Source organism: Typopeltis vanoorti, chromosome 17 (assembly GCF_054136105.1).
Source record: "Typopeltis vanoorti isolate ZY-2024b chromosome 17, IOZ_Tvanoo_1.0, whole genome shotgun sequence".
Taxonomy (NCBI): Eukaryota; Metazoa; Arthropoda; class Arachnida; order Uropygi; family Thelyphonidae; genus Typopeltis; species Typopeltis vanoorti.
In genome coordinates this window covers 106,161,633-106,173,912 of record NC_143565.1, presented here as the reverse complement: position 1 = coordinate 106,173,912, position 12,280 = coordinate 106,161,633, and the positions used below count along the sequence as shown (strand labels likewise).

The 12,280-nt window shown below is 36.0% G+C and overlaps 1 protein-coding gene across 1 annotated transcript in view; it reads right to left on the bottom strand.

Moving 5' to 3' along the window:
* The window catches only part of LOC150097744 (cysteine-rich motor neuron 1 protein-like), a 168,632-nt gene that overhangs the window by 24,836 nt on the left and 131,516 nt on the right, over positions 1–12,280 (bottom strand). The window lies entirely within an intron of this gene.

Here is a 12,280-nt window from a genome sequence, read left to right as displayed (position 1 = left end):
GATTAACATCCTTATGAATGATAATTATAAGCTAAGAAGACATGACAAGAACTTAGTTCTTATCATATCTTCCAATTAAGTATTAAACCAAATGGTCTCTCATGGACAAGCATTCTGGCTTCCTTAATCACATTTTTCACAGATAGGGAAAGGTTAACACTATATTTTATCAGTTTGCTATGTCTGTCAGTTGATAAGTCTGTCAATAGCCAATCAAAGATAGCTGGTCGAAGACTATGACTAATTGGTGGCAACCAATGAAGAGATGGGCAAACAAATGCTGCCATCTCTTGATACCTAACCCTCACAGGATATAAATTAAAGATACCAAGAAATTATATACTTGGTTTAATCCTTTATCCAAGTGTAAGCAAACAAGTTTGCATCTGAACTATTTTCAGGACTGAGCAACTCGTATAAAGAAGCTTATGACTTCACATCATTTGCCTTAGCATCTCCCTTAATGCAAAGCACATCTCCTTGCAGACATATATAATGCTATGTATTAAGGAAAAGCCACAACCCAGAATTGGTTTCAACATTTATTGAGGTCTCATCAGTGGGAGCCAGACCCAGAGGTGACACTAAGGCTGAAGTAATGCAGGAGTCATATTTTCATATACAAGTTGCCAAAAGGTGTCACACCTTAGTATTAAAATACTCTGGATTAGAGAAAGTTGTTGGAAGTTTTTCCATTGGTTATACTATAAATTAAAGATACCAAGAAATTATATACTTGGTTTAATCCTTTATCCAAGTGTAAGCAAACAAGTTTGCACCTGAACTATTTTCAGGACTGAGCAACTCATATAAAGAAGCTTATGACTTCACATCACTTGCCTTAATATCCCATAATGCAAAGCACATCTCCTTTAAGACGTGTATAATGCTATGCATTATGTGAAGGTCACTACCCATATTAAGATTAAGCATTATAAATATCTGCAAGAAGATGTGCTTTGCATTATGGGATACTAAGGCAAGTGATGTGAAGTCATAAGCTTCTTTATACGAGTTGCAATCCTGAAATAGTTCAGGTACAGTTTATCCAAGTGTAAGCTTGTTTGCTTACACCTGAATAAAGGATTAAACCAAGTATATAATTTCTTCGTAACTTTAATTTATAGTATAACCAAGTGGAAAAACTTCCAAAAACCTAACAGGATATGTTATTGTCTGACCTCACTATATCAGATAATAATAGGATATGTTATTGTCTGATATAGTGTGAGGTATCAAGAGATGCACATGTTTTCCCATCTCTTCACTGACTGCCACTTATAATTAGTGATGGTCTTGGGCAGGGCCAGCCATCTCGGGGGTGCGGTGGGTGCAACGCACCCAGGCCCCACGATCGAGTGGGCACAGTCGGTACACATTTGCAGAAACGTTTTTTTTTTCCCTTCTAATTTTGCTTATAACTAATGGGATTTCATCGACAGGATTTTAGGGCCCCCCAGTAATAATAATATCTCTGTGTTTCTCTATTATATTAGGGTTTTTGCTTAACCCTTTTGATGCATTTATGCAGTGTATAAAAATGAACAAACATGATTTCGTTTTTACCCTAAAATGCCTGATTCATCATTAGTTTTTTTCTAATCTGTTACACATTTATATCATTTGGCTCGTTATCGAAACCGTTGAAAAAATATTTGTTATATTCTTTATAAATGGTTAGTCTAGAGCAGGGGTGGACAACTCTTAACATGCCTGCCAAACGTGACACGGCAATGACTTTTTTCCGGCACACAACCCAGGGCTCATCTTAAGAAATAATTAAATAAAAAAATACATTTCAAACATCTTCACTGACACATATTTTAACTTAATAAAATTGTATTATATTAAGTACAGCTATACAAAAAAAAATGCAATAATTAAACTCTACTAATAAGAAAATTAGAAACAAACATCCTATTTTCAAGCCATCGATATATCTCTGCGATATACTGATGTACAAGTTTTGTCCAGTTCAGTTGTTGCATTATTCGTCAGGCATCCAGACGTGGCGTGACTCCTTTACCATCATTTGATATATCTTTTCATGTTTTGTAATGAATGTATCCATTTTCTAAAGTGTATTTGTATTTGTTTTTTATTAAATCATAAGTCATTAAAATATGGATTGGAAGTATTTATTGTCAATTAATATGTTTAACTTATTAGATATAAAAGCAAATTTCCTTTACATTGATTTTCGGAAACTAAAATTTTCAGTTTTTTTTTGTAAAATCTCCACATATATTGCAATTGCTATTTCCTGCCTAGAGAGCAGTTTCCTTGTGTGCTTCCTACCGAAATAGCACCATCTGCTTTCCCATTATTTCAAGTAAAAATTAGCAGTAATTTACAAGACTTGAGATACTTAATGAACGATCCTTCACGAATGACTAATGAACAGACAGCCATGGTACTAGGCCAGTAAAGATATGTGCATATGATTGGTGCGGTATTAACAAAAGATCACGCAAGTCAAAGATAAAAGTCAGCAGACAATTTTTTAATTGAAATGCTAATTCTCTTCAACCAAATTCAATATCTGAAAGTACCATAACAATATTCACTATATATTTCCTAGCTTTAACATGTTTACGAATTTTAACACTCTCTGTTGATTTTTATTGTTGCTCTGCATTTGAGCTGGGGGGACAGACTCCCACATATCTAGTTTTTAGTGTTTGCCAGTGCAGCATATGGTTTTGCTTGTGGCTAAATAGCATAGTTTTTGGGGGAAGGGACATGCGATTCATTAGTTAGTGCCATTTTTATCCCAGCTGTCTCTAATTGCACTATTTGTTGAGAAATATATTACATAGACCGCAAATGTTTGTACTTTATTCAGTGATACAATAAAACGACCTGCTTTTACTTGCGTCTGCTGACGTATTGGCTAGTATGGAGGGCGTGTGGTTTGCCACAGGAAGCGAGTCACTATTGCCATGAGGTGAAAGTGATTAAACTTTTTTTTTTTCTGTGTGAGGTTACGTGAAACTTTTCAATTTCTTTTTTTCGCAAAGTAAAATCAGGGGTGCGAGTTATACACGAGGACCAGTTATGTTCCAGTAAATACGGTAAGTTATTTTTAAAGCTATGTGAAATGTGTTATTATGAATATTCAGGATTATAAAATGTTGTCTGCACGTGATTAGATCTCAACTACGTTAATTTCAACTCAGTTAATAGTGATAGATAAGGGTGAAACTGATGTACTGAAGTAAACAAACGAAAAAAATAAACACATTCCTTGAGTGTTTCTAAAATTTTGTAATATTGTAAAAAGTATGTACATATTTAACTTTTGTTAATTCATGGGATAAAAATATTTAATATTATTTACTTATTCGAGAGGCAAAGCCTAACCCATAATGTCTGCCAAGAAAGTATCTCTCTGGATGTCAAAAAAGGAAATCAGCAGAAAAGAAAAAAGAAGAAAAGCAAAATCTCAAAAAGTCACAAGTAGATTTGTTTTCATGCCTACAAAATAAATCTGACAACGAAATCGCTACAACTTCAGGTTGTGATTCAAACTTCAACTGAAGAAGAAAACTCCAAACAAGCTACACAACTTTTCTACGAAAATGTAGAAATTGTGGGATTCATCAAAAAAGACGTGTCTGATTATACAAACGTTTTAGATACAGCAAATAACGATGGTGATCAAGTGAATATAAATGATCCAGATTTGTGGCCAAATATTATAACTGATAAATTTAGATTATTTTGTGTTAAAATCAGACCTAAACAACTTTATCAAGATGCATTCGTTAAGAATGTTGAAGGCAGATCATTTTCTACATCGTACTATTTAAAAAAAATGCCAAATGGTGAAACTCAGCTTCGCAGCTGGTTAGTTTACTCAAAAGGATATTAAATTAAGATATGATAAGGATACAAACATTTAATGTTTTTTACATGGTTTTTCATGATGTATTCTGATCACCATGTAAGCATGAAGGAAAGGATTCAATGTTTCTTGTTTACGTTTTTAAACTATTGTGCATTATTATTATTCCTTACACTGCTATGAACAAAGAGAAACAATTTCCTCCTACCCCCTCTCTTCTCTTTCTTTGCTTTCAACTGATTACACATTTCTCATTATGATTTTTTTTTTTACTCTGTTATCTCCTCTCCTCTTCTTTATTTTGCATTTCACTTATACCAATGTTTTGCATTGGTATAAGTGAACTTTCCATTGAACTAATGCCCATCAGTCCTCTGCTTTCCTAATATTAAGTCTGTTATAACACAAGCTATAATATAATGGTATTAGAGTATTCAAGGGCTAGGGGTGAATCTTTCCTATTTTGCTATTTCATTTCGTCTTATGCAGTGGGAGTCTACCTCACTTAGTAGGCAGAAGTCCCAACCAACCTGGCCAACATGGATGAATTGGGGAACAAACCTTCCCATATATATGGAAAGAGGCTCTTTCCGTATATACTCCAGAATGCTAATATGGTTGTGCCTTAAAATACATCTCATGCTGCATCAGTTGTTGCACAGAAAAATCAGAGCTGTGTTCAGGACTTAGACAGAGGATCCTGTTTGAGAAGTATATTCCAGTCTCCAACAAAAGTCAGTGATATTGTGAATGAGGAATACAGAAGGTATAGGATTAATCTTAGAGGGGAATTTTATATAGAATGTTCAGGGGTCTACAGATGGATTCTCTTGATATTGTCTGTAAAGAGATGGAGAGGTATAAAATTGACATCATGGGAATTACAGAGACCAGATGGAATGGAGAAGGTCGCTTCAAAAGATAGGATGATAAGTTAGTTAGTTATTTATTGAGGAGGCGACTCAAAGCATCATGGGATACTGAAGACAGTTCATGCAAGAACCCTTCTTGGTTATAATCCAGTTAATGACAGGATACCTCATATTAGAATTAAGACTCATTCTACCACTGTGTCAATAATGGTAGTTTATGCACCCCACATAGATAGGCCTAATGAAGAGAATAAGGAATTCTATGAAACTTAAAGACAGTTTTGGACTGCCTTGAACTTAAGTATGAGAGTTAGGCCTTAGTGTGGCATGTTTGGTTTGGGTAAATGTAACACCATGGTTAAAGACTGCTGGAATTTGCCCATGCTAACAGATTAGTTATTATCAATTCCAGAAACACCCCTGACAGACATATACTTGGACATCTAACTCTGATAGATCAAGGCACCAGATCGATTACATCCTGGCTCTCCAATGGTGGAAGAAAAGCATACTTTTTATTATTATTATTATTATTATTATTATGTGACACCTCCAGGGAGTCCAAGGACTCATTGTGGGAGGGCACACACTACTCTACTTCACTAAATACATCTAATCCTCTCCACTACTACTCCAACTACAACACTACTAACATCACCGCCATCTATCGCCCATCACCAACAACAGTAATTTTTGTCTGTAAATTAGTGTGTTCTGAAGGCTGATTTGTCTGTACACGGGATGAAAAACCCAAGTTTCCGGGAGAAAAAACCCTGCTACCACCGTATGAGATCGACTAACTCACCTTCAACTGAGCAGACTGTAGTACAGACATAGCTAGTAAGAGCCAAAATAAGACTAAGACTCTGAAGCCTTCCAAGTCAGGCACATTCCACTGGACTGGATGTCAGAATAATTCCTAGTGGGTTCACAGAAGAAACATTGACTCGGTTGAATGATTTTTTTTTTTTTTTGGAGACTAGTGAGAACTCATCAGAAAAGCTTTGGGAAGGAGTCAAAGTTATAATATAGGATACAGCCAAGAAGTATATCTTGGTCCAATAAGAAGGCCAAGAGACCAATGGATATATTCAGTGTGGGATCTAATCGAAAGAAGGCAGTTGGAGAAACAAAGAGATGCAGGGGCTGAAGAATATAAGAGATTACGTAGAGCCTGTGTAGCTCAGTGGATGTGGCGTTTGCACACCACGGTGCTTGGCCACACGAAGGAAAACTTGGTTTCGAGTCGAGTCGGCGACTAGAGGAAATTTTTCTAAGCTTTTTTTCGACCGGTTCCCGAGTTAGTCAATCTCTGGCACGGGCAAGTGGGTTTTTTCACCCAGAAACTCAGGTTTTTCGTCCCATAAACTCAAGAAAATCGACCGTAGAACCCACATTATTTCAGACATTAAATACGAGTGTTAGGGACCATGAGATGGCAGCACTTGTTGAGCCGTCACTCTTCACTGCATGCTTCTTAATTAGTGATAGCCTTGGACCAGCTACCTCTGATTGGGTATCAGTGGAGATTGAACTGTCCACTCAGTCTCCAAAAGTTAGATAGGGCTAAAAACGGCCTCGCCTATTCCCTATATATACAGGAATAAAAAAGGCGTTACTGATTTTTTTTTTAATGTCATAAGAGCTATCAGGCAGAACAAGGAAAAATTTTATACTAATAAATCTCCCCAGCCAAAAGGCTGCGGGTTTGAATCCCGCTGTGGGCATGGATGTTTGTGATTGTCTGTGGAAATACAGGGTGGTGGTCGGCAATAGATGGTGTTGGTATAGTTGCGGTCAGCTGGTGGATTGTGAGTGGTCAAGACAGAGTTGTAGAGCAGATGCCCTCCCTCGATGAGTCTTTGGACTCCCTGAAGGTGACAAATAATAATAATAATAAATATTATTATTATTATCATTATGTGACACCTCCAGAGAGTCCAAAGACTCATCAAGGGAGGACATCTACTCTACAGCTATCCATCTCCACTCAATCCACGAACTACAGTTCCAGAGTTTCAGATGAGGAGGCACAATTATAAAAGGATGTTTCATTTAGTTCGTGACCTAAAGCACAAATTGAATGCCATCAAAGATAGGAATGGAGCAGTGCTATTAGAAGAACTGGAAATCAAAAACAGATGGAAAGAATACAATAGAGAGGATAAAAAAAATTTGAAGGAGCCCTCTCACCAGGAAAATAAAAATTTTCCTGGTGAGAGGGCTAACACGAGGTTGAAAGAGTAATTAAACAGCTTAACAACAGTAAGGCCCTCAGAGTTTTAAGGCCATAGGGATGAAGGGATCAGAATGCTTCATAGATTGATTACAAGGATATGGGAAACAGGATCATGGCCTAAAGACTAGAAGAAATTGGTTTTCATACCACTGCATAAGAAGGGAGATATGAAGGATTACAAGAATTATAACAAATATTAGTTTAATCACTCATGCAAGCAAGATTTTATTAAAGACCATTCTAAACAGGATTGAGGCCAAAGTTGGGACAGAGATGACTGAGGAATAAGCAGGTTTTAGGAAAGGTAAGGGTACCAGAGATTAGATCCATTGCCTAAGACAGATCATAGAAAAACTATCATATAAAGAACATAGACTTCAAAATGGTAATGTGTTTCATAGACTACTCTAAATTTTATTTTTTATTTTATTATAAGCTAGGTTTTTTAAATCCTTTTTTCATAAGTCAGTCAAGTTTGTGGCTGCAGGTAGTGCAACTCGTGGTAAAGGTGGAGTAAGATCTGATCACTTTCCTTAAAATTTTCCCTAATGCAAAGCACATTTCCTTGCGGAGATGTATGGTGCTATGCATTAAGGTAATGGTCACTACCCGGACCGGTTTCGACCTTTATTGAGGTCTCGTCAGTGGGAGCCAGACCTAAAACAAAGGTGAAGTAATACAGAGCTTATACATTTTACCTAAACAAGTTGCCATAAGGTGCTTTGACCTCATTAAATAAAAATCTCAGCATGAGAGTAAGGTGTAGAAAGTTTTTTACCTTGGGTATAAATTATGTTAAAGATACCAACGTGCAGCCGCAAACTTGACTTACTTGTCTGTTTGCTTACTTGAGAAAAAAGGATTAAAAAACCTAGCTTATAAAATTGCTTGGTATCTTTAACATAATTTATACTCAAGATAAAAAAATTTTCTACGTCTTACTCTCATGCTGAGATTTTTATTTAATGAGGTCAAAGCACCTTATGGCAACTTGTTCAGGTAAAATTTATAAGCTCTGTATTACTTCACCCATGGCATTTTTTAGGTCTGGCTCCCACTGGCGAGACCTCAATAAAGGTCGAAACCGGTCTGAGTAGTGACCATTACCTTAATGCATAGCATCATACATCTCTGCAAGGAAATGTGCTTTGCATTAGGGGAAAATTCTAAGGAAAGTGATCAGAGCTTACTCCACCTTTACCATGACTTGCCTAGTGTTGCACTCCGTGAAGCTGCAAACTTGATTTACTTGTCTGTTTGCTTACTTGGGAAAAAAGCATTAAAAAACCAACTTATAAAATTGCTTGGTATCTTTAACATAATTTATATCCAAGGTAAAAAAACTTTCTAGACTACTCTAAAGCTTTTTACTGTGTTCAGCATGTGAAACTATGGAAAGTATTGAAAAGAATGGGTTTCGGAAAACACTATTAGGCTGATAGCTAATGTACAGGGAGAAAGAAACCACGATAAGAACAGGTGTTGGATTAACTGATTAGCTTCAGGTTGGAAAGGGAGTTAGTTAAGCAAGGATGCCTCCTTTCTCCTCACTTGTTTAGTATCTATGCCAAGGATCATGCTTGCAGCATTGGATGAGCTCAAGGCAGGAATTATGATAGGTAGTAGACTGATCAGTAATCTGAGGTAGCTGATAATACAATACTCATTTGTAATGACAAGGAAGAACTAGATCAAATTCTTGAAAAAGTTAATGAGATCAGTAAGAACAGAGGATTTCAGCTCAATTCTCAAAGGAAATACAGACAGGGAAGCTCCTGAGAAACAAGTGTACCTTAATGGAGAAAAAATTGAGGAAGTTAGCAAATTTGAGTACCTGGGATCCATTATTAATGTGAAAAATTGCTGTTCAGAAGACATCAAAAGAAGATTAGGAATGGCTAAAACAACAGTCAGAAACGTGTCTAAATTCTGGAAGGAAGGATCTATCTCCACAGGAACAAAGTTGAGGATTTTGGATGCAGCTGCTTTATCCAACAGCGACTTATGGATGTGAGACTTTGAGCATAAAGAAGTCTGATAGGAAAAGGAAAGCTGCTTTTGAATTGCGGTGTTACAGAATGCTATTGAAGATATCACATACCGAAAGCCAGACAAATGGATGGATGCTAGAAAGGATCGGTAGAACTTTAATGCTCCTTAAGGATATTGACAGAAGAAAGATGAAATACTTTGAACACATTGAAAGCATGGAAGAAGGACTTCTCAGAACAGTAAGAGAAGGTAAAGTTCCTGGAAAAAGAGGAAGGGATAAACTATCAACGAGATGGATGGTGCGTCTGGAGTGACTGATCTTCAGAGAATTGAAGCCTCCAGAAAAGCATACAAAAGGACCACATGGCGAGGATTGGTGTGGCACATCACCAAGCATCTGAGTGACCATAGTGACCAAGCAGCCCAACATTCTTTTACAGTCCAATTTTAAACCCACTGAACTTGCTTCTTCTCTTGTTTCATTTTATCTTCCTCTACTTTCTGGAATGGTCTTCCTCAGGAAGTGTTTCCCAACAAATATAACTTCCAGCTTTAAGAAAAATATCAACAGATTTCTTTTCTCTTGATTCATGCCTACACACAGCACCAGTATTCTACAGGTTCTGCAACTGCTCATGTGCAGGAGTGACACACACATACATAAATAAACTTTTATTTCTTCATGATTTTTTTTTAATGCAAACAAAAAACATCTCTGTTTACTTTTGTAATCATGTTATCCCTAAAAGTATGTAATTAATAATTAATCCACTTTTATCTTTAAAAAGAAGAAGAAGAACCAAAGAAGAAGTAATGTTGACAGAACAAATTTTCTATTATATACAAACATGCTGTTTAAATGAGTACAAGTAGGTATACACAAATTGGCCTTAAAACTTCATAAAGTGTGAATGCTTTAAATGCTTAAGTTAAACATCCACATTTATCTTGCAGAGGAAGGGTCCTATCTTTTGACATCTTCCCCCCCCCCCCCCCCCAACTTATTCACATTTCATAGTACACAAATATCAAGCAGCAATGCATATGCTTGAGAACTTTCTAAACATCAATTTAAGAACAGTCAGACGTATTATGAGGTAACAGCAAAAAAAAAAAAGTTTTCATTATAATTTATTAGTTTTACTTTAAATTTAAGGAGAATCTAAGCTAGATAGAAAGCACTGTCCTATATACTGCTAGTTTGATGTTTTGGCTAATTTCTCTCTTATTCTATATAAGTTTATTCAGTTGGCTACCCATCATACCGGCTTTGCTTATTCTGTTGTCTAATTACAGATTTAACCACTTGCCATCTTCACTAAAAACTATGCCTAAATAACTGAAATATTTCACTTGTTCTATAGAATCTCCATTCGGAATGCAGCTTAAGTTTTCTATTTTCATAGTTTTGGTTTTTTTATTGATGATTTTCATGCCAAAATTGTTACAGCTGTTATTCAATTTAGTTAGTAACAGCTGTAACAATTTGCACTACATGTGTTTAGAAGTACAACATCATCTGCATAAAGCAAAAAGGTAAGTTTGACATCTCCAATTCTAATATCAAGCTTGATGCCACTTTCTTTCTTTTATAATGTGATCCATATAGATGATGAATAAGAGTGGAGATAATGTCATCCTTGTCTTACCCCTGATTTTACATCAAACCATCTTCTTGTATTTTCTTAAATTCTAACAACTTGCAACCTAAATATAGATTATGTACTGTTCTATATAATGTTCATTTACCCCACATAACTGTAGTGTTTTGAAAAGTTTTTCACTGGGCACCTTGTTGTATTCCTTTTCCAGATCTACAAAACTTAAGTACAGATCCTTGTAATATTCCTTGTTATATACATGACAGTGTTCAAGCCAGTTTTAACTTATTGATATGAGAGAGCTAGGATAGAAGTAAAACAGCCAATCAACAGACCAGTGATATGAGTTCTGGACAAAATTAGGAGAGTGAACATGAACAAAAATGGCATTAATGGTAGAAGAAACTTAATATCATTGGTATTTAAGAATGTGTGAGCAGAGCTTATCTCAGGTAGTACATTCACTTAAATAATGGAGCAAAACAGGCGTTTGTTGCCAAGATGGCAGGAAAGAGACCCAGAGAAAGCCCAAGATCCAGGTGGATGGATTCAGTCATTCCGAAGTCCATTAGCACACTGAAATATAAGATCTGACAATATTGGATGCCTGGCAGATAACAGACTAATTTGAAGTAGAACTATGGATAGAAAGTAATAGTGTAAACTTAATGATATGGTACTATCATAGTATCCTGTACATCCCTTGAAGCACATCAGGAATTGGATTGGATGTATACCATATGACTTCCTATGGTAATTTCCCCAAACTGTAAAAAACAGCTTTACAAATTTCTTTATGTAATCTTTCTAATTTAAAAAAAAAAGGCTTTTATATAATCTTTTTCCAATGGCCTCTTTGTCTGAAAGACAATGCGATGTTATTATTATTATTCACGCCTCCATGGAGTCAAAAGACTCATCGTGGGAGGTCCCCCCCCCCCCCAAGAAACCCAAAGTCTATCATACCACTCTTTAAACTCATTAATTGTTCTCACCCTCACCACTCCATCAGGCAATGCATTCCATGGTTCAACCACCCTCCATGCAAAGAAACCACTCCTCACCCTCTTGCAAACAGTTTCCTTTCGTAACTTCCAGGGATGGCCTCTTGTCATCACTCCTTCCTGCTGTTCAACCAAGGTGCACAACTTGATTTGTTTAACTCTCAAAATTGAATGTAATCCCAGTGCTCTAATTGTGCAATCATGGATATTTGGTCTCCATAGCATTAAAAACCACAAGAGCACGAAGTGATATACTTCTAGATTGAACAGAGGGAAAAAATTGGTCCTTGGGAAAGTGTGCTGGAAAGTCACTGTATAGTCTCCCTAAAAGTGTCACTAAAGACTATAAGCTACCTAAATATCCGTCAATAGATTTTTTTTTTTTTTTTGTCTAGAGAGTTAATTCCCCTTCTTGCATAAAAAAAAAAAAAAACAATTTCACCAACAAGATTTCTAGCATTGTTTTATCACTTTGACATATTGGAATTACTACAGAAAAATTTTTCTCATGACACCATTAAATTAGTTGATTTCACTAATCTCTCACTATCTCAAATCTTGAGCATCTAATTGCTTAATCTAAATAAGAATAAGAATAGTTTTGAGAAATATCTCACAGCATGTAGGCTAACTGGTTTTCTTTTCTTTCTTTCTTTTGTTAATATATCCAAGTTCAATTGAATTTTTACTTTGGCAATTCTGTTAGTATTATAAATTAAGGTCTC